The following is a 23,990-nucleotide window of genomic DNA, read 5'->3' as shown; positions in this document are numbered from 1 at the left end:
TAATGTAAATATAGATAATAGCAATTGCCTTTTCAAGTTTAATTTTTATATCATATAAAATATATGGATAGAAACTGAATAAATTGGGAGGTAAGTGGAGGAGTAAATGGGAAACTCAGTATGCAGTATGAGAAATGATCGGTTAGAAAAGATTTCAAATACCTCTACTCTTCAGTGTTTCCTTTAGAAATAAATAATATAGGGAATGTTACATAGATGCAAGAAAGAACTGCAGAGGTCTGTGTATATACACAAGATGCAGACTTGCAGACTATATTTTTTCAAAGGCAAACTTTTAACAAACTTACCTGGCTCTTATACTCAATCTCTATAATGCAAGAAATATTTCTGCTTCATTATTCTAACCTTCCCGTTGCATAGTCTGTTGCTGCAGCACTGCTAAGAATGGGCAAACCCAGCGAAGCACAGACTAGAGACTCAGGTCAGGTTATTTTTATGTCACTGGTCTTGATTAGACAGAACCTCCCAATGATGGAGGAGGAAAGCGTAATGCCTTTAGCACCCTTCTAATGCTAACATTAGTGGCTTTTTTTGTTTTATTTTTATTTAACAAAAGTTAGTGGCATTAGTAAACTGATCTTTCTGCTAAACTTCTTTAAAATAGTCTACAAACTAATTTCATTCACTTATTTGTCAATTTGTGCAGTGGAATTTATTTTACCTTGTGCACCATGGAAGGAATTCTGCCTTGCTCTCTAGAAACTGTGTTCAAGTTAACGCATTGCTGACTTATCACCAGTGCCAACTTTCTGTCTACTTTTGTGTCCCTTAAGGATCTCATTAGCATAGGAGAACTGTCCTCCTTGAAAAATGAATAAGCTATAGTAAACTGAAATAATGTCCTTCTATGCATTAGACAGACATACAGGTATGTTCACATTTGGTGTTCCTTACACTTTTTTACACTATTTTATATATATATATATATATATACCCACACACACACACATATATAAAGGTATCACAATGCAAATAAGTCCAAGAAAACAATAAGCAATATTTTCAGTTTTCTCCTAGTTAACATGAATTTTCCCTAGGTAAAGGGATTTTAACATTGCTTTTTGCGGTTTTGTCTGTAGAACTGAACAAGTGGAACTGAAGTTAGACATATAAACTATGGGAATGTACCGTGTATATAATGAACCTATATTATTTTTAGGTTTTATATTATTATAGGCAAGTTTGGCTATTGTCTGATGATCTTTGCCTGAACAACCCATTACTTTCAAGCTAAATTCATGAGAGAACAGTTTGAAACATTGGGGGGAAAAAAAAAAAGGGCCCCCAGCCCCCACCTTCCAGTTACCTTCCAACAGTTGTATTTGGGGGAGGGGGTAGGGGGGGAAGGAGGGTTCCCAAATCCCGCTTCATGAGAAATTCTCTTAATTTTATTTCAATAAGTACAAAATAGTGCTAATTCTCATTGAGTTAGTTTTTAATATAAAGATGTATTGATATTCTGCATTTGTGTCAAAAATATTTGATTCTCCTCTGAAAGATGGTCCTATGCAAACTCTTTGATAAACCTCACTGGCCCTCAGTAAATACTATAATTTTTGGATATGAAGTTAGAAGTTTTTAGAACTTAACTGAGTTCTTTGCTTAATGGAGTTGCTGATTAAAAGAAGCAATATCAAGTCCTCTCTTTCACTATCTGTATGGTGGTTTCATTGTATGTGCATTACCCTTATTTTTTTCCTCCCATTTCCATGAGTCTTAGAACAGTATAATGGGCTATTTGTAGGGATTAGTTCTGTATCATTTGTATCATTAAACTTAGGATAATTAGCCTTTTGTAGTCAGTAAATTGGACAGATAAATTCTTGAGTGTAGAGTTGAGATTTAAATATTACCAGCTGCTGGAACATATGCAGTTAATTGTGGGAAATGGCATGGTAGGTCCTCAGGCCTCTGCTTTCTGCATGCAGGACTGAAGTGACCAAGGGAGAAGCCAAGGTGGCATTTATCTGCATTTGTGCTTATCCTGTCCTGACCCTGAGTGTGAGAGTGAGTGTGACCCTGAGTGAGACCCTGAGTGTGCTGATAGCAGTGTCTGGAGGCTTTAGCCAAAGGGCAGGTTTTGCAGTGGTACATAAGCATCTTCTCTGAGCGGTGTTAATGCCTAAGGAAGGAGGCGTGCACCAGCAATGACTATATGCGCAATGTAGGAGTGACTTAGGTTCATGTTAATCCGTGCGTGCAGAGATCCGGAGCATCTTGGTGCTCAGGTAAAAGCTGCTTGGATCAGGGGCAATCTGTGGAATGTTGAGTTTATGCCAATATATATTATGAAAACCTTTCTATATTTGAAACTTTTCTGTGACGCTTTTCTACATTGTTGGTTTTTATTTTTAAGTGATCCTTGGAACATGCTACTGAAGGTTCCTTCTGAAAGCAGCTCTGTTCCACAAGGTAAAATTGCGTTCACTGCTTGCTCAAAATGTAAACTAAGGGCACTAAAAAAGTAGAAGGGAACAGCTACTAATTATCTCTAAATTTAAGTTCTAGCATCTACAGTGAGCAATAATTCTGAGGCCATCTTTGAGGCAGAGTTTCAGAGTACGGTACTAGAAAATTGGTTGTCTTAGAAATACGCTAATGGTAATTTGTAAGAAACCAGCCACTATATTATATTTTAATTGCATGCTTTTCTGTTTTTGCTAGGGAGTATTGTTTTACCATTGCTATGCTATGATGCACTGCAATTAGAAGTTAACAGTGCACAGAAAATAGCCTCCTATACTCTTGTTTTAAATTCTAGAGGGGTTCTTTGGTGTCATAGACTTAATGAGGAATTAGAATTGCACTTTGACGCCCGTACTCATCAGGACAAGGCTGACAGCACTTTTCTGAGAGATTTAAAAAAATAATAATACTGGAAAAAGCAGGGGTGGGGAGAAAAGCATAATTAATCTGAGCTACCCCCTGAATAAACCTGGTTTTAGTCAAATTTGTAAATTGAATGCAATCTATAGTGTATGGATTCCAAGCAGCAATCACACATTGAGGACAGATGCATATACCCACGTAAACCTCTGGAAGGTAGGATATTAATGCAATATCCTACAGATTTACTCCTGATGTGATGTGTCCGTTAGCTGTCTAGTTTCACTGTGCTCCTTGAGGTTTCTAGTGCTGTTCTGCAGAGTAACTATCCAAGGTGGTACAAGTTTGGGTGCAGTGCTTGGTGCTTTCTGAAGGCAGCGTAGCCACAGAGCTTCCCTGACACAGGAATGAAGCATCAATGCGTGTCCTACTCACCAGTAACAACCATGGTAGTGAGAACTTCACAGCCAATCCAACCTTTTCTCCAAACTTTTCTATGTACCAGAATATTATTTTGTAGCTTCTATGAAAGTAATCCCTTGCACTGGGATTACAGCTGAGTTGGAGAGGCATCAATAAATCCAAAGAGGTACACAATGGAAAAAATAGGAAGCCCCAAATACATTAATCCTCCCTATGTAAAAATCTCACAATAACTCTTTAAAGATCTTAATCCAGTGTAGCATGTGAACCCATCCTGCACCCGATTCCTGGAATGTGAAGATTAACTAGTTTTATGAATAGATGTGGACATGATGCTCTTGCAAGTGCTTTGATGAACCCTGTATGTGGTTCTCCCTTATTTCATCCTGAATAATTAAGTTCATTTCTAATTGGTGTGAGACGGTAGCAGTGTGTTTTGGTAGCATTTGGACCGACTGAAACATTGTCTAAATGGCTTGGCAGGCATAAAGTCATGGAGAAGTCTCATAATCATCCTTTGCTTTTTACTCTTTTTATTTTTTTATCTTCTTTGATCATTTTCTAATATGCCTTCACATAAATTGCACTCCAAGTGACATAGAACACACACAAAAAAGAAGTCCTAAAAAGAGTCATTTTGTGGTCTTGTCAGTTTTTAGCAAATACAATATGTAGGAACCATATATTGTAATGGATGTAAAACAGCTCTCTCTTCCTCCCTAGTGACCTACCTGACTATAGCATCAAATTTGAAGGTTGTTACAACCCTCTGATAAACTACTATTTTACAATAAATTACTGGCAAACAGAGCTGACAGAGCTGTTCCTGTCACAGACATTCATTCCAATTGCATTGTTCCTAAGTACTTCCTTTCTGTCCCAGTTAACTGTTTTCGGCAATTTTTCTCCCATTTGGACTCCCTGAGCTGAACACTGCTAATCATTGCTATTTTAGTTTCAGAAAATTCAACCAAAGTTATTTTCAGTTTCTGACCAGGAATTCCAGTGAGGAAAGTGAAATGTCAAAGAGATTCAATCAACACAAATAAATCTGATTTGGCTGCGTTAAAATTACATGTGCAATTCATTATTGAATTATACTTTCCTAGGCAACTCAGGCCTTTCACATAGCTTCCAGTATTTTTTCATACTACTACTAATAAACAAAATATTATTTTACAGCTGATTGCATGCCATTTTCAGTCTTAAATATTTGCATGCTTCTAATAGATCTCTTAAAAAATGTGCAATAAATATCATTCTATGCACAGCCTCTTGCCAACGTTTCCAATGTGTTACATTTTCATGGATTAGAACTATATTTTCATGAACCCCAACAGACATATTTTAAAAATATATTAATTTACAACCTCACAAATATTCTTCTGGAAATAACAGGCAAACTAATGGGATCTATTCTTTAAATAATTTTTCCCTGAACTGGAGGCACATAACCAGGTCAATCTGAACATAAAACTGGTCCAGCACTTGACATTTTCAGAAGCACCTGCGGTTTCACTGTCAATAGCTTGAACTATAGCAGCTTGAACTGATGTTCAGAGCTGAGTATAATACAAATTTTTAATTGAATAAGTGATTATTAAAGGATACTGCTGGAAAATGGCCAGATATGGCTGTTCACAGGACACAGAGGCAGTCAAATCTGTTTTTTCATGTGACTCTCCATATGCTAGTAAGTAACGTAACATTGTATAGTTGACAGGGCAATTTCTGCATTTTTTGCTTGTCAGCCTAAACTTGAAATTCCAATAGTTTTGATGTTTTGGAATTAGTCTTCTGATAGACTTTGAAGTAAGAAAAAGGTCAGAGATTTAGAAATTTGGTTCAGGTTAAATGTTTTAGTCAATGTGCTTAGACAAAATAGCTTGGTTTTTGTGATGTGTGTGTGGTTTGTTTATTTTTCCCCTGGAGTTGTCACGTTCTCTCTTCCTGTTGCCGTTGCCTCAAGCTGATCATGAATTATATAAATATGTATGCTGAATACTCAAGAGGTGGCAGAAAAAAAAAATCCATAATGCATGTGCCTGGCTAGGTAATTTCTATATGTTGAAGAGCATTCATTCTTTGAAATGTATCTTTGAGATACATTCTTTCCTTATTCTCTTGAGTAACTGAAAACAGGAATAAATTTGTATGGCAATCTAGGGACAGCAGGAGCAACTAGTATCCACTGAAATAAGGCAATCCCCAGCAAATGCTTCTATTTGTTATTAAAGAGCAATAGAACAATAACTGAGTGACTTGGGACACTGCTTGTCACAATATCCTCAAAGTTTATTTCTGAGTTTTCTGGACAGAATTAAACACTTGGTGTCTTGAGTACTCTGTCTTTCTCCCATCTTTTGCAGTTTGTCTTGTTTTCTGATTTTTCTGAATACATTACAGGTGACCCCCAAAACGTTTGTTTTCCTTTTAGATATGCAGGCACAACATTGTGCCTCTAGATAGGCACAGTATTAGATATTTTCAAGAATACAGGCCCAGCTATTTCAGATAAGGTGCTGCCCCTCACTGAGATGAGTCTGATTTTTCATGCAGTTTGTTCTGGTAGATTTCAACACAATAAAATTAGTTATTGCATTGTATTAAAAGTAATTAGAAATAAGACTGAAATTTTAAATGCTGTCTAGAGTATTTTCTGAATGTTTCCTGTTAATTTAGTCCCTTTGGAGACTTCAAGTCTCAACATGAAATTTTTTACAACACTTTTTTCCCTCTGAAATAATCCAATTTTCCTCCTTTTAAGAGAAAGCTGGGAAGCGAGAGCTCTGTGTTTAACACATCACAACAGTCTCCAGCCACTTGAAATAGAGCAACCATCTGTCATACAAGATGCCAATATTCCTAGTTCTGAAGGAGCATAGTAGACATTCCCCAAATTTGTGGCTCTATTGATCTTTAGCCATTCCCACAGAGTGAAAATGATATTTTCTACTGAAATGCAATTTGCTGGACAACAGCACACAAATGCAATCCCCAAGCACATGCTCAAGTTCTGATGAAAAGAAGTCCAGGAAATGGCTGCTTGCTCTGCAGATGAGTCAACTGGCCCAATCCCACCTAGTTGAGGTAATGCATTTCTGCTGCTCACCTTGCGTTGTGCCTTTTAATTAAAAATAACTACATTTTCCCTTATCGGCCTCAGTGTTCCCAAGCTTCTTAATTGGAATTTTCTAAAGTTGTTATAGGAATTAGTAATCTAACTTCCTCTGCATTTAGTAGGATGTATGTTTACAGCCATAACATGTTCTGGCATAATGCATGGGCACCTGAGAACAGAAGGTAGCTGCCTGGCTGATTTCTGGACAAAGCTTTTTTTTTGTTTTACTCCTATCCGTGTGTATTTTTAATTTAGTTTCTGTGGTATTTTTAGGACAATGAACCTTAAAAGAATGATTATTCTCATAGTGTCTAAACGGTCATGGCTCTGCTGACTGATTAACAGGAATATTGCAGTTGCAGCACAAATGTTTCATCCTGCCATGTGGAAAAAAAATGTCCAGGAGAGCTGGTGGAATGAGATTGTGTTCATTTCTTACACCTAGGTGCACCAGGTTAGGAGGGGGAGACATGTTCCTGGCTAGGAAAATAAAAAAAAAAAAATGCTGGTTTGTGGATACTGCTACTATGCAAAAGATTTTTTTGGACTGAGTTGTCTGCCTTTACTGTATGTACTTGTCATATGGAATTTCAAAAAGACAGAGTGAATGGGAATTTGTTTAGGTTTCTGCAGCACCACTGATATCAGCTGCAAAACAAACTATAATAAATATTCACTGCTCATTTATATGCTGCCTATTCTCACTTTTCTGTTGTGAATATCTATTTACTGTTCTAAAGCAGATTTTTTTTTTTTGGATTATTTCTGCAGATTTTCTGTATTTGACATGAGAATTAAGCAATATCACTTTTATTAAATGAATGTGTACTTCTTCCATCAGACTTCAGCAAGAAGGGAAAAATAGGCCATAACTTGATTAGACTTTGTTTTAAGCTAAAAGCTGAAATTTGATTGAGTCACAGCAGGGACAACTTGAAGACTCACAGCACGCAGGCAGAATGTAAAGGTTTGATCTGATTTAAGTAAGTGTTATTCATATGAAAGCGATTTAAATCATTTTCCTTTCCAGAGGTTAAAAAAGCTCTCATGACAAGATAATAATCTATGGGTATTTACCATGCAGACTAACCAGGTTTTCTGAGCCAGGTACAGCTCATCTGGCTATAAATACTGCCCTCAGTGAGGTTTCCAATTAGAGCTGCTCTGAGGGCATCACGGTGCCTGTATTTCTATGCTTACAACCTTTTTGTCTTCGCTTCTTAGTGATGCATTTTAGAGTATCCTCCTATCAAAAGTTAAACTTCCATATGCAGTTAATGTACTTAGTTAAATTTGAAATTAAAGATGAGAGAAATTACTCTCAGGAAATAGGAAAAAATAATGGAGAGAATTTTCCTCCCTTACCTAGCTCAGTAAGGGACAGCAGTAAGTATAAACCTCGTCTTTATACTGATGCAGCTTGTCTTGACCAAACAGGGGAATGCAAACAAAGTGAAGGATTTGATGCTAGTATGGTACAAGTAGATTAAATTGTTTGCAAGCATCAGTACGTTAGATGGCTATGGTTCTGTACATATGGTTCTGTAATTTTTTCGTAATAACTACAGATTCTAGCCAAAGATTTTTGTTGATTTGTGCAAAATCTCTTGATTAGATTCTTCAGCCATCTGCTGTAGGACAACAATGTCTGAAAATGTCATGAGAAAGGTTTGGAAGCCTTCTCTATTTGTCGAAATATTGATTTTTGACCTGCTTCAGTAGTATGCAAATGTGTTTGACTTCAAAATGGTCAGAAGTCATCGTATGTAAAGGTAATTAAAAAAAGCATCTTCCATAATAAACAGAACACAAAGCATTAAAGCATTAAATTAGTTTTATGTATTTTGTCACAGTTGGCACTCTCCATAAAGGATGGTGAGGAGGAGAATGTAGCAGGGAAAATACTGAATGCCTTCTCAGCCTTAGAAATAATAGCTTGCACCTGGTGCCACCCAGGCTGGTGCTGCTTGCAACACTCCTAAGCAGAGATAAATGAAGTAATTTGCATCTTGGGTGGAATTCAGAGTAGGAGGAGCTCTGTGGAAGTCATTTCTGTGGAAAGACAGAGGTACCTTTAGAGCATGACTCATCCTAGAATAGTGAGAACATGGCTATAGCATAGAGACCTGCTGGCAATTTAATTGAAACAGGCCTTTCCTTCTTGATGTGAGCGAAATGGTACCTGTACCAAAAGTTAGCCAAGCTCATTTCAACGGAAAATAAGTTTTCTACAAATGCAGTAAGCAACATCATCAAAACCATGTGAAAATAAGAATTTGTTGGTGCCTTGTACTTGCAGGACTTAAGTAGATTTAGCTCTAAAAGAAATTCCTCTTTGTTTATCTTTGCCAGGTGGGTGATGTTTGCAGGCTGTCTAATGTTTGTCCTTCCTTGTGTTTATCACCTGTTGGTTTACCCCATTTCACTCCTGCTCTTCCATAGATCTCTTCCCTTCAGAATTCCACTTTCTTCTTCGTTACATTTTATCATGATATCCAGTAAAAGCGAAGAGCTCAAATGTATTCTGTTTTTCCCTATACTTCTTTTTTTTTTGGTTGAGACTTCTGTGAAAAGAACTCTCTCTCCATGCACCGCTCCCCTCGGAGAATCTGGTTTGAGAGCAACGGGCTCTGGTTGATTTTGTACCATGGGCCATAATTTTGGTGAGACTATGCGGACATCTTTTATGTAGTCCTGGATACTTCCTTTTATCAACAATCTTTTTGCATGTCACTGTTGCATCTAAGCAATATTTCTGGTAGAATTGTTTTTTTTCAGTAGTTCTCTGCTTTCAGTATGAGCCATTATCTTTAAGGGCTTGCTTAATCTTTTTTTTTCTTTCTTTTTTTTTTTTCTTTAGGCTGTCATAAAAATAGACTGAAAATTCAGGCTTGTCTTATCATTACAGTTTTACAGCTATAGAAACGTGTAAGTCTCTTTAGTAAAACTTCTGTAAGTTACTATTTGAAATGGCAGTTGCTAAAAGGGCTGCAGATGAGTTGATTGTATCCGAATGGCTGCTATCTCTATGAACATGCCGTGTGTGAATAAAAGAAAAGGAGGGAGGTAAACAGCAGTAAGAAAATTGCTCACTAGATTTGCCTTAATATGTATTAAGTTTGCCCCCTATGGAAATTTTTAATATGAGTGAAAAGATTTTAAATAAATGACAGGGATTTTAAGACTATAGATGCTGTTGTGTTTTGTATTAGAATAAGCAACATCAGCATAAATATGGGAAGCTGTAATTTCTTTAATCAGTTAATGGTTTACTGATTTTACATCCCAGATAGACAAGAGATACCAAAATTTGTTATTTGTTAATTGTTATGTCACATGCATACAAGAATTATGGTTATGTAAGCAGGATTAGTCATAAAAGCTGCAGCAATGCTTTGGTGACTCAGGGCTGTTCGTACTACCCATCTACATGGATTTGTGTTCAGACAGCTAAGGCACTATTCTAGACATAATTCATTTATACACAGGTTTGGGTTCAGCAAAACTTTTAAATAATTGAAAAAACCCATTGGAGTTATTTTTCAGAGTGATTTTAGGTAGCAGCTGAGAGCCCAACCACACAGTCTATTGGTGCACCCATGTTATTGGAGACAAGACACTTGGATTACCTTTGTTGCCAACTTCCTCTAGTCTAATGTCTCTAGGATAGCTGGAAGGTCCGCAGGAATGAATAATGTGCTATAAGCAGTGATGATCCCATCAGTGCATCCCAGATGCATCTCAGGTCCAATGATTCATTCCCCAGTGAACTGCCTGCAGATTTTACTTGAGAGGGAGAACACTTTCTAATTGTGTGGTCAGCAGTTTGCTATTTGTTCAGCAAGTAGTTTGGTTAGCTGTAACTAAATGTAGATAAATTCAGGCTTTCAAACTTGGCTTTTAAGTCCTTTTAGTTATTGCTTGAATTGCTAAGATAAGCAGTTAAACTGCTACTTTAATTTATTGATTTTAAAATAATAATAAAAAAAAAGACAGCATGCCTGGAAATCCAGCACCTCAGCTCTGGTAGCTCTTGCCAGAATGGCATGGCACGATTTGATTTGAAAATGAGCTCTTGTGCTTAATTAAATGAGAGACGACAGTAATTTGACTTAAACTCTAAAATTTACTTGTTAGGTAAATCTATCTTCAACTTCCATAGCCGCTTCTTACCTGTGCCGCAAAACATAAGTGGAACGGGGAGTTGGTTTTTTTGCAGTATAACTCCTTGATGGTTTGTGCAATATTTAATGGTTAGAAAGTAGAAAGTACTGCACTTGTACAACATAATCATCACTGATCTCTGTCACTATATGTCTAACAATGCAGTAACCTCTTCGTTTTTGTCTTGAAGAAATTTTTAGTTTGGATTTCCCCATGGTTCATGAGCCTTGCTAAATGTTGGAACACAGAGATAGTACCTTTGATTTATTTTCTCATATTTTTATATCCGCTTTGAAAAAAGGTGAAGACTCCTTTGACTTTAATGTAGGTGATGATAAAGTACATGCAAGATCCCCAAATCTGCCTTCATAAATGAAGTAAATGTTCTTAGGGCTTGTGGAGTGCTAATAGAGATATTAGCAGCAAGATGATTTCCCTTCATTTAAATTGTTCCTGGGTAGCAACTCTGTCAACATATTAGAGTACTCTTTTGAGGACTGTCAGTCATGCTGTGTTGCTTCCCGTTTAGATCCACAACAGTAACACAAAGAGTATCATAATATACAGCATGATCCCTTCTGCAAGGGCTTCTGGAAGCATTGCTTGGCTGTGTCTCCTCTCTGTGTGATTCAGATTTCATCTTCCTAATAAGAAAATAAGAAAAAGGTCCTGAGACTTTTCAAGAAAAGGTCATTGCTTTTTGCACAACTGGGCTATGCTGGAGCATGATAATGGGGCAGGGGGAACAGGTGATTGAATTGGGCAGTTATACCAAAATGTAAGTGCGGTTGTGTCTGGCAAGCGCTTAATGCCAGCATATCAAAATTATCATGGCTGTTTTTATTGCGCAGCACAATCTAAGAAACTTACATTAATCCTAAAAAGGAAAAACTAAGTTGACTTCAGTGTTATTCTGACAACTGAAGATATAATTTTGATCTTGAAAAAACATTAAAATAGCACAAAGATAAAAGTGTCAGTAACAATATGCTTTATTTTAGCAGCTTCCATCTTCTCCACAGAGCAGGTTCCTGGCTTCCTGAAGCCTCCTGTGTGCGTTAGGCGAGCTTTGCAGTTTAGGTAAGATGGAGCTGGTTGTAACAGCGCAGGGCTCCTGCTTTGTCTCTGTTAGCTCTCTGACCTGAGTGCGTGCCTGGGAGTAGTATGCCAGTCCTATGTAAATTATGGATTGATTTATGGTCGTAAAACTAAACAAACAACAAGTTTGTAATGGCTTGATACAATTATCTTGAGTTATAGGAACTGTGCAAATGAGGTTGGCAGGTTTATGGTTTTTTGTATGTGTGTGAGAAAAGTAGTCTCAATTTTTGCAGACTTGAAGTTCTTAAGAGTTCTTAATGACCTTTGCACTGTGCAGTTTGGCTTTTCAATGGATCATGGCCTTGTTTTGTATTCTGTGATCTTCATGTGTCTATTTTTAATAGCTCAGAGTTTTTGACTGGAATATAAGAAATCAGATATTTGTTTGGAATCTCAGGCTCTATCTAAAGGAAATGGAAAGCTTTAGACAGCTTGGTATCATGAGCTTTGTCCTTGAGAGCAGCTGAGGTGTTTTGGACTGCAAAATCAAAATTACCTGGAACAGAAAATATTTTTAAATGCATGTTATTCCAAGGTAGGCAGCTGCTCACTGCATGAATCCTTCACTCACTGCTGCACTCAGCAGTTATCCTTCCCAAGTTAAAGGCACTAGGGCATGGAAGATGACTTTTAAAACTTAGCTTTTGTATTATACTTAACTCATTACTCAATATTACTAAAGGGGCTGTATTTTGATCAAAAAATGGAGGAAAAAAAAAGAGAAAAAAGAAAAAAAGAAAAGAAAGATTGAAACCTATCAAATGCAGCTTACAATGTAATCCATAGTAAGTACTTTGTGCTTGTATTACTATTACTGCAAGCCACCATGAAGAAAAACGTCAGGGCCTGCCATTCAGAACAACTGTGCCTGTCCATCTAGGGCATGGAAACAAATTTCCTCTCTTCATTAGAGGATGAACTTATTTCTTCTCTACCAAAAGAAATATGAAAGAATTGAAAGGCCAGTATATTGTTACAATGACAGCCAGGACACATTTTCTTCAGTAGTAGTATTGCTAATTTTATTTTTTTTTTCCCCAGAATAGTTGGTAGTAAGGAAATCTGGAACACAGTCCAAAAGAACTACTAAAAATGTTCCTGGGATAACAAAGCTATGAGATAAATATATAAATACCATATATTTGTATAAGTTACTAAGCACTCATTAAACGATCGAGAACTGCAGAGATCATCAGTCTTTCAAAGGTGTGTTAGATTACTTTTTTATTTCCAAAGCTGTAGAACAAACACGATGATAAACACTCATCAAGTTAGCTCAGCGTAGCATTATTTCCAACAACCAACCATGCAGCATCCTACTTTATATCAAAGTTTGTTCCCATATCAGCTTCAGAAGCTGGCTGTCATTCTGTGCTACTCAGCAACCCTTGCACTTGATCAGCCAGTTATAAAAGTTATATAAAATATAAGCTTTTTTTCTCTTTGCAATGTTAGCCTGTTCTCTTGTATCAAGTATGTTTTCAAAAGGTATTATAATTAATATGATTTCCTAAAATACTACATAAATACTCAGTGTTCCCGAGAAACATGAAAAATGTCAACTCATTCATTCCTTATGACCTAAAATTTCAGAGAAATGCTACATTCGTTTATCAAAATATATCACTGAATATCATCACTGATAAAGATTTATAGAATTGTTCATATTGAAAAGATCTACTTTCTAAATTTTTTGTTTGTATTAAAGAGCAGACCATCTTATTTTTTGATAAAACAGTATAATTTTCATACATTTGGAATGCCAGGACTGTGCTCTTGAATAAATCATAAATGTCTTGTCATTGACCCCATTTCTGAAGCCCTTTCAAAGATGTAAGAGGAAATATTACTATCTCATTCTCTTCTTTTCCAATTTTCAGAAGTGAATTTGATTGAACAGTATAGAGTGTTCATGAGTAGTGCGTATACACCGTTTCTCCAGAGAAAGCTAAATCAAAGAAATAAGATATTTGCGTGTCATGAGTTCTGTTGTCATTCTTCCTCTTACAGCACTGACAAAATGCTGGTTTGGTCCAGCTTTCATCACCTTCTCTCCTGTGACTCTTCTATCAGAAATGAGTAGATTTATAATCCCTTTGGAATATACCTCCTGCAGAGGAAGCTCATGGCCACACCTAGAGGACTTGCTCTCCTTTCTCCTGTTTTCATCTATAAATCAAAAGATAAGCTGTAATTACAGCATATAGCTAGTGATGATGTTCTGTTCTCTGTCATGATGACCCTTGATGCCTAAGGAGAAAGGAGGTTAAGTACCTCTTTGCTCATATCTTTCTTATCCTTTTTGCAGCATTTGCAGCTGAGTAGGCTTCACTTTTTTCCTCTCCAATAAAACTGTCATTAGGAAGAAAAAAGGAAGTGTAGCTATTTCTAAGTAAAATGATTTTTCTTCATATGCCATTTATAAAATGGATGACTTTCATTGATAAAGTCAGGAAGCATATTATCAAGTATCAAAGAACAGATTTAAAATGACAAAACCCAGAAGGCACGGATAAGTGATGCTTTCTTAGTGTATAAATTTACAATAATTTTGATTATCTTTTGCATTAATAGGTCTTTCAAAGACACAATGGCTATGAATTTTTTGCCATAGGGGAGGGCAGAGGAAAGGGATTTTCTTCAAGGATGCCAAGCATGTCATGCTGTTACCAAACCTATTCTTTGATACTTGCTTTTACTTTGCCGAGTACAAGTTTTGTTTTCTGTTTTTGTTCAGCTCCGCCTTCTAGATGCATTTGGTCCAACTCTTCTTAACAGCTTTTTGTTTGTTTGTTTTTGTGTTTTTTTTCCCTCTCTATCTGCATATTCAGATTGCTTGCACCATATTAACTCTCCCTTGATTACAGCCTTGCATGGAGGCTTAGCCAGATTAGCTGCTAGTTCTTTATTATAGACATTAAGTTGATTTAAAAAAAAAAAAAAAACTTTATCTCACTATTATCAATTATCAAGTATGTTCAGATTTGATTCACTTTAGAAATGCAAGGGATTTTTTCCTGACTTGCTTTTGCCATGAGGCAGTTAAACAGACATTTTAACAAACAAGAAAAAAAAAGTTCATTTTATTTGATTTTTCTCTTTTTGTTTTAAATTATTCATGAGTGCTTCATTTGAAGATGTGGTAAAGGAGAAAATAATTGATTTTTGTTTTTAAAATAAATTGAATGTATCATCAGGCAAAATTTTGCATAGTTGGTACTCAACATCTGTGGATGTGAGTCACTGGCAAGCCAAAATATGGATGCCCGACTATCACAAGGAAGATACCAGGTTTTTAGAAATTTGTTCTTATTTTGTTGATAAATGTTGCAAATTTGCTAGAGAACTTATTCTATTTGACTACACTTTAAGCTAGGATTCGGAGCAATTAAAAAGAACGATTGGTTATATAGCTTTTTTTCAATATTTAAAAGAATATAATCTATATTATAAATATAATATAAACGTGTATGTTTTTTGTTGTTAGGATATTATTTAAATAAAATATGAATCTGCTTGCAAATAAAATACTATCTGAAGAGTGATAAGGAAATTGATTAATTCTGAAATATGGTTAGGCCAGAGAATTACTTGTGAGAAGCGCAATATCTGATATATAAAAGCCTAAGGAAGTACTCTAAGTAGAACTGCTGAGCCTTGGTATACCTGGCATCCAAAACCCTCTGTGCAGGGGTAAAAGAAGGGGAAGGGGACAGGGAAGTGTGGCTGGGTGAAGGTGCTATTAATGTGGTGCCAAAGAGATTCTTCAGAGGAAGATTCTGATTTCTCGCTTGTGTGCTGACAAAACCACAGCAAGGTAGAGAAATTACCTGTAGTCAGTCAGGGCTATCTCCTCTAAAAAGGAGCGTAGCACAAGTTTAAATGTGGTGTGTGTTTTTTCTCAGTTCTTAAATTTTTTTTTGCTGAAGAGTCATCTGACAAGCTGCTCTTCTGTAGAAGAACCAAGTTCTTCTCCACAGCTGTGCAAAATTACTGTGTGCGTATCTGTAGTATTTTATCTCTTCATTTATTTCTGAAATCAGGGCAAAATGTGAAAAAAAACAAGATCTCACACACACTCACAAAAAAATGCTGTACCCTTGAGCTCTGAGAGTGATATGAATGTGCGTTTAATTGGGTAAGTACCAGAGTTTGGAGTCAAATGCTTTCCTCCAAACAGCGGGACACAGTGGCTGACCAGACCCTACCTGATGCAGCAGGGTGAACCTACCCTGCAGCACGGAGTAAATCTCTTTAACATTTGTGTAGAAATTAGCACATTCTCATTTGCTTGCATGTATATTTTGCGTGCGATTATATTTCTGGTTTGTGTATCAGTAGGTTTGGGTTGTCAAATATGCCCTTTTTTTTGGGTGCCTAACGGGATATCCACAAGCATTCATGAAAATCTGGGAGAATATTATGTTCTGAGAGATATAGAGATATTTAAGTAGTGTGTGTGTGTGTTTTTTTTTTGTTTTTTTTTTTTTTCTAATGAATACTAGAGTGGAGTAGTTTTTGTTGAGAGGGATTTTATTCTTGCATGTCCACTGGCTCCTTCTTAAAACTGCTCCTGAATGTTCCCTTGTATGCAGTGACCCAGTCATGCCTGGTGCCTCCAGCACAATGATGCAAAGGTAGAGAGCGAGAAATGTGGAGCCCAGGCAGGTACAGACTGTAAGAAATAGGGAGTCATCCAAGCTTGTATGAAACTGTATCTTGATCAAAGACCCATTTAATAAACAGCTGCTGGGGTGTTCTCAGATACTGTGCAGCATTTGTGCAGTAATCCTTTCCTGCCTGCTAGTGATTAGGTGAATTTGAATTTAAAATCCTTGTTCAAACTGATGACATAATTTATAGTATGTTTTCGGGGAGGAATAGGCAATCATGTTTTTATCTGCATTATCAACTGTTTACTGAAGCCTTACTATCTTCTCAAAGTTGTACCCCTGATTCAGCATTAGAAAAGTATGAATATTTCTTTGGACGCTGTCTTAGAATTTAACACTTTTCTCTGAAGTTCTGCTGTGTTCCTGATTTACTAGTTAATCCTGCTTTAGTTGCTTCATGTTCACACTTTTACTTTTTATTCTGCTGCATTATTCTGAGGCAAAGTCCTTGTATATGACAAGCCATGTATATGTTGCTATGTATATGTTTGCTATGTATATGTTTATTGTGCAATAACTCAGGCAGATCTCTTAGCATGAGTATGACTAATGGGATAAGAAAGTGCTATGCTGCGAGTAAGGGTTATATCATCTACCTCCGAGGCGTTAAATGTAATCCTGTCTGTAAATATTTAACAAATTTCTGAAATAAATCTGCTAGGATCATAAGAGCTTTCACATGATCTGTAGCAAAATGCATTAGAAATACAACTCTGAGTAGCAAGAATTTCAGCTAAAGCATTTCCCAGGTAATTTCCTAGCTTGACTCGTACGTGTTACGTGTTTGCTGGCAGTGTCCTCTAGCTGTAGCGCGTTGTTAGGCTTTCCCAAAAAAAAAAAAAAAAAAGGTTGTGATTAATATCTTTTTCCAGCAGAAAGAGCCTGCACACGGTTCTTGCAGGACAAGGTGCTCTGGTTCGTGTAGCCCTGCACAGAGCCATCCGTGGCCCCCAAGCAAAGGGGTCTCAAGGCAGCGGGCACTCTGTGTTCGCAGGCCGCGCGGCTCCTGGGCGCTCCCGTAACCGCGGCCGTGCGGAGCAGGAGCCGCTGCTGCAAGAACAGCAAATTGCACGGGTTTCCTTCACAGAGCTTAGCTGTTGGTTTTTCAGCTGTGAATCAGAGCGTGTAAAAACCGCTGAGTTTTCAGATGTATTTTTTCCTGATTTTGACCTTATATTTTTAACTGCTTTTTTTATCAGTATTTAATTTTTATTTTTCCTTTTATGACTGTTATCTCTGCTTGATTTTGTCCCATAATACCTACAGTTTTATTATTTTCAATTGCGGGTTTATTTTTAATTTTTCCACCAGCCCAAACCTGCAATTACACGAGCCATATGCTCAGTAAAGTAGCTTCTGAATACACCAGCCCGGAAACTCAGCCTCCTGCACTGACATCCAGCTCCCATAGCTGCTGTTACCTCCTCTCCATTCCTATGTGAATACACTGAGGCCAGGGTGCCTGCTGGTACCTGATAAACCGGTGTGCATAATTCCAAAATTTCAATCTCTTCAACTCCTACAGCCAAGCCCTAAGCTAATAAGCAGTTATCATTTGAAGCCTAGTGTATGTACACAGCCAACTACAGTAAAGTGTGTGTGGATGAAGTCTAACTCTGTGCCTTGGAAATCACTTTCTAAAGTAGAAATTCTAGCACTTGAAAAATACTTTTTGTATTCTTCTATGTTTAAGAACAACTGAAATGAATAAACATTTGTTTCCACACCTAAATAGGAACTGTAATGAGCCAGTAGCTCATTGTAAACTCTGGTAAAAATAAAGTAGAATATTAACCTTCTGTGAAGATTGTTGGTAATTTGGCATATGTTTTGCATATGAGCACAAAACTCCAACCAAGATGTGGTGCTAGCCTCTCAGGTTCCACAAAAGCTCACACTGTAAATAGCACACTCCTCAAGGCTAAAAATTCAAGAGATGATGGGAGGGAAAAATAAATTAGAATGGAAATATCTGTAAGTGCAGCAAGGACCAACGGGCATCCGAGCCTGTGACTCCCAATGAGGTGTCTGTTTATTAGTGTGTGTTTCCTCCCACATGAAATCTCTCCGCTTCTTCCAGCCTTTCCTGATGTCTGTGCTGAGCTGTGTCCTGCTCTGGTGAGAGGTCTCATTGCTCCACATGGAGCAGGGGTTCCAGTTCTGATGCCCCTACCCAGAATACCTTGATGCTTCTGATTTTGAGGACATGTGATAGTAGCTCAAACTGGCTTCTACGAATTAGGGTTTAGCTGCTGCTTTTACACAAATGCTGTGTGTGTTTTACTGCAGAAATATTTGTATGTGGTAGTGATTTTTGAGGTTTCATATTTCGTGTATCAATTCGAAAAACTTTCAATATAATGTAAAATACAGACTCATTCCTGCTTCTCTCCATGTCTGCATTCAATTTCCCCAGCAGACAGGGCTGAGTGCTTCTGTAGGTGTCTTCTGCTGCAGGTATTTCAAAGATAATCCAGGTGATGTGGATTATTCCATACTTTCAGAAGTACTAAGTGAAATTTGATGTTAAAATAAGTTTTAAAATGCTGTTCAGGAAGCAGTAATAGACACTTTGAGCATTCAGTGGAGAAGAGTTATTTGATGCTTGTGTGCCTAAGTTTAACTTAATTAGCAGTTTCCCTTGGGTAAAGGCTTTTTGGGAATCTTTCTTTTACACCAGCCCTCTAAATCCCTACTTTTATATTGTATAATTTTCTGCTGTTCTCATCAAACTTGCACTGACATACTCCTACTACTGAGGGTAATAGAGATATACATTTGTCAGAAAAAGCACAGAAAATCTTGCAGCATAATTAAAAAGCATGGCCTACTGATGACCCTCTACACAGCTTTGGTTAAATATTTTACTGATTGCCAGCTGTGGAATAATCCTTTCCCTTCCTGAAGTGCAACCATGTCACCAAAATTTGAGTGGCTCATAAAATAGAGTGGTTCCCACACTGGCATTCCATGTGGTGGGGGATATTTTTATATAAAGTTAATATAAATGTAAATAAAATGAAAGAAAAAGCCTACATTTTCATATTGTATCGTCACTGCATATGCTTGAAATATACAGGCATAGTGCTATCCTCTTATTACACATAAGTTTTTCTTTTACATGGGAGCAGCTGACTAAAAAACATGAAGAAAGAAAGAACAAGATGTTTCAAGACTCCTTTCCATGAAGTAATTTGGTTTTCCCAGACCAGGACAGCCAGCTATGACCCTTTTCCAGATTCTGCACATCCTTAATATGCTGGCTTGCTTCTCTAAGTTAGGCTGGCTCTCATACCTTTCAAGTTGTCTCATGTCTGCCCTGTAAGCTGAGGCTTTAACTTCACAGGATTGCAGTGATTTTTGAGGAAGGAGGCTGCTCATCCTCCTTCCTCTCTCCAGTTCTTTTTTTCATTGCCCTATCCATAGCCATTACAGAAAATCAAAATGTGACTGCATGCTGTCTTCTACAGAACATCATGCCCTTGACTTGTCATCTCCACAAGCAGAATATTCAAAACTGGGTGTGCCAGAACCAGTGTGTGTAGGGTTTTTTTGCGTGTGTGTGTTTTTTTTTTCCATCAAACTGGATAGACAGGATTATACAAACATAAATTTATACCATAAGTTTCCTTTCTCTAGATGGTTATTGCTAAAACCTCATTGTTTATCTTTATATATATGTGTGTATATACATATATATATATATATACACACACACACCAAAAAAAAAAAAAAAAAAAAAACCATGGTGTTCGTTAGTGAGTGCTGGTAAACTGGAAAGGCAGGTAACAGGACTTTCTTAATTCTTCTGGAATTATCAAGCTTTAAACGATCCATCAAATAATCTTTTTCCAGAAACAGTGTTTTGAATGTTGATTCAGTGTAATTTGTGTCTGTTTTAATCTCATTAAAATCCAAGGAGATTTTTTCATATGGTCAAGGGAATGGCTAATGAGGGACAAAAGTAGTGTCTCCCATACCAATAATGGAAAGCAAAGTCTGCAAGTCATTTCTACTGAGTGATCCAATTAGTGTATGGTAAGTCTCATGGGCTATCATTATTACGAGGTGTGTGTGTGTATATATATATATATATATGTAGTCAGCTAATTAGGATTTATGCAAAAATCCCTCTGATAGGGTAACCTAAGAAAAAATAATTGCTTTAAAAAAAATCTGTATTTGATATATATTGGCAAATTTGCAGGACTTCTTTCTTCACTTTTTTTCCCCTTTTTTTCTTCCTCAGCAGAACTCTGTCTTCAACTGCCTTTATTCATTCAGCTTCTAGAAGCAGCTGATGACATATTAATGGAGTTGTGTTGTATTTTGGGGAAGCATATTTTACTACTACCTTGAATATGTTTTAACTTTCTTTATTATGAAATTATATCCCTCATTAGAGGTGAAATATCATTATGCTATTTAGTGATCCTGCAGACATATACTTTTGTATGAGAATGAAAAGCAAATATGTAAAGATGCTGTGCATGATTTGGTTTCATTTATGCATCTGATTACATTATGGAAATTAAATCTCTAAAGTACTTATGTGGAAAGCGAACTATTCATATCTCCTGCATTTGTTTCAAAAGGAATTTAGTAGTGACAAAATGTTTAAAAAAAAAAAAAAAAGGCAAGGTGAGAACTGTGCATTTATCTGTGGCATAAGCACTTAAAGGCAAGAAGGTGAAAACTGAGACATCATAAATCTTACTCTGCCTGCATGGCCAACGGTAAGACATTTTTGGTATACATATTTGGATGAGCAGTTTATCTAAGTACAATAACCTTAACTTTAGCTCAGATTTTGCAGTTATTCTGTACAGAAAATATCTGGTATTTTCTATTATACAACACTAACAAGGAGAAAATATAGCCCCAAAATTAATTAATATGTATTTTAAAAATAGTTTATAGCTTTTGTACTGTAAGTATAGCCTGTGACAACTGAAGGAACAGCTCTTTCTGTAGGCTGAAGTCTGTGCTGGGATGACAATGCAGCAGCCTGCTCGCCGTGCTGTGTGCCTTCCCCTCCTGTGGGCACTGAAGGATGTAGGAGGTCCTTAGCTTTTCATCTCCTTACTCATAAGCATGCAGGTTTTGTAAATGTGTTAGCTAAGAAAACTGCTGTCACTTAGCAACCTTAACTCATTTTAAAGGAAGATCGCTTCATTTTGATTTTCTTTTGATTTTGAAATGCCATGGTATTTTAGTGCATTTTATCGTTTGGACTTTAGCTCTATTTCTTTCTGCTTTTGGATTGGTAAATGAAATACATTTTGTATGTTTCAAAATGCATGACCCAATAGATAGAATTATCTGCTGTAAATTAGAGCTGAAAATTACTGGTCAGGAAAAATGATCCGAAATCAACATTTTTAAATTGTTGTAGAACAACAGAAAAAAGACACCGTAAAAGGATTTTCTTTGCCTATTTATAAATACAAAGCCAGCTCAAAAATATTGTTGGCAAGAGGACAATATGTTCTCTTTTATAGTTCTCCTTGGTAAATGAATTGGTTTTGACAATACTACAAATACCTGCATTGTTACCATCTTAGGACCATCTAAAGACTAAGCTGGTCTAGAACTCTAGGTTTCTGGTTCCTCATTAGCGGTTCAAAAGACTTTAGGGAGTCTCAGAATAGCAGGGAGTGCAGGGCATTGTGCACTAAGGTGCCTTGGCAAACTTTGTGTTGAGAAGATAGCATCTTGCTTTTTTCTAAGCTCTTGATCTAGTTATCCCTCATGATTCTTGCCTGTCCCCTGTCTCTCTGCTCTTCGCTATTCTCTTATAGTGAAAATATAGAACTCTGTTACAATAAAAACTTTGGTATGGGAAAGGCAAGTGGTGCAGGGTTGATGATGAAGGGCAGGGCTTGTCAACACTGGTTTGGGAGCTCTTGAAAGAAATGAAATATTTGCGGGAAGTTAAGGGGAGAAATAAATTGAGTGTGGATGTGGTATGCACCATACTTGTGCGCTGGCATGACTATGGCTAAATGACTTTTACCATTCCCTTTTTCCCAGTAGTAAATTGAACTAGCTGCAAAACAGTACTCCTTTGTTCTGCTAAAACTTGCAAATGCTTTAGACCAGGTGAAACTCTGTATTTACAGCATTATCGCAGAATTATTGTTTCTGTGAATTTGCTATCTCAAAATATACAGCATTAATTCTATACTTTGGCTTCCTTATTAGTTTACTCTGGAGACACAAGGACATGGAATCATTCCTATCCATATGAACCTCTATGTAGTTCAGTCTAAACTCGATGACGCAGTGTCCGCAGTCACACCTGAGAGTGAGCAGCAGTATCTGAATTTTGAGTTAAGCTCCAATTGAATTTTGGAATCTCTTTATTTTTATTTTTTCAGTGTCAGGATGCATAGGGTTTATTCATCCTAATCCATTACAAGATTAAAGTCTAAATAATTGAATTGAAAAGAACTTCGTTTAGAGATTTTGTTTTTTTCTTTTTTTAATGTGTTTACATAACACTCTAACCCACACCTTATAGGCCCTGTGTTCAGTATTCCAGCAGCTGATGCAGCGACGGGAAGGAATCTAGCCTTAAATTCCTTTTTGGGGGAGCTCATGGTTTACTGTCTCTACATCAAGGATATTTATCCCAATCCTTGCCCTTGTTCTGTTAGCTCCTCCTAAACCTGGTATTTCCTTTGTACACTGCTGGCAAACCCCATTAATTCTCCTGATGAAACTGTCTTACTCCACTGCTGTCTGGCTGGGGAAAATTAACTTTTGCGTAGTTCTGAGAAGGAAAATAGGCCTGCAGCTAATTTTAAAAGTTTGTGTAGAAGTAGTACTAAGTTAAAATGACTAGATTAGTTCAGGAATATCAATAAATTCCAGGCACAGCATTTGCACAACAGAATTTAACGTATGTTTTCTATCAAACATTCCAGTGATAACAGAAGAGGGAATAAATGTCAGCCTGGCAGTGACTAAGAATAAGCTGTTTACAAGACAATAAAGACATGAGAATTGCTTTAAGGAAGCAGGTTTCTCAGCTTGCTGCTATATTAAATTATTTTTAAGCTGGTGTTGGAAAAGGTAAAGTTGATAAGTATTGTCACGCAAACTGCATTTAATCTTGTCAAACTGTTTAAGTGAGATCATCTGGTAAAACCAACTATTATGTTATCAGTTTTGACTACCTACTACAGAGTGAATCATCTTTTAGCTATGTCAATAGTGTCATTAGAAGAACTGTTTCCCATCTCTGAAAGTGCAATATATAAATCGTTTTGCCTCTGATGTGGTCCTAATAGCTTCTCGCTGTGTCCCAGAAGAACCTTTGCAGCTCACCAGTTGTTCTACCAATACCTTAAACGATGCTTTCAGGTAACGTGTTTGATGCTGTAGTTAGCCATACAATTACTAATAAATCTAACTATTGTTTTATACATGGATTAATCATTTTTCAAAGTTACCTATATTTTTTACTTTAAATAACAACACCTCCATCCCTTAAAGGTCTTTCTTAGTACTATTTCCTGTACACACATGCACAGAGCCAGTCGTAGCAAGTGCTAAGTGGTGTCGCTTGGTCCAATAGCACAGCTAATGCGCTTGCTTGATTGTAACTGCCTAAGTACTTTTATAGACTTTTATATCTTGGACTGATTTTCTTAGGA

This window comes from Tinamus guttatus, unplaced genomic scaffold, assembly GCF_059628265.1.
Source record: "Tinamus guttatus ecotype Peru unplaced genomic scaffold, ASM5962826v1 Tinamus_guttatus_pri_ptg000211l, whole genome shotgun sequence".
Classification (NCBI taxonomy): Eukaryota; Metazoa; Chordata; class Aves; order Tinamiformes; family Tinamidae; genus Tinamus; species Tinamus guttatus.
The sequence above is the reverse complement of the archived record's forward strand: the minus strand, read 5'-3'. Positions refer to the sequence as shown.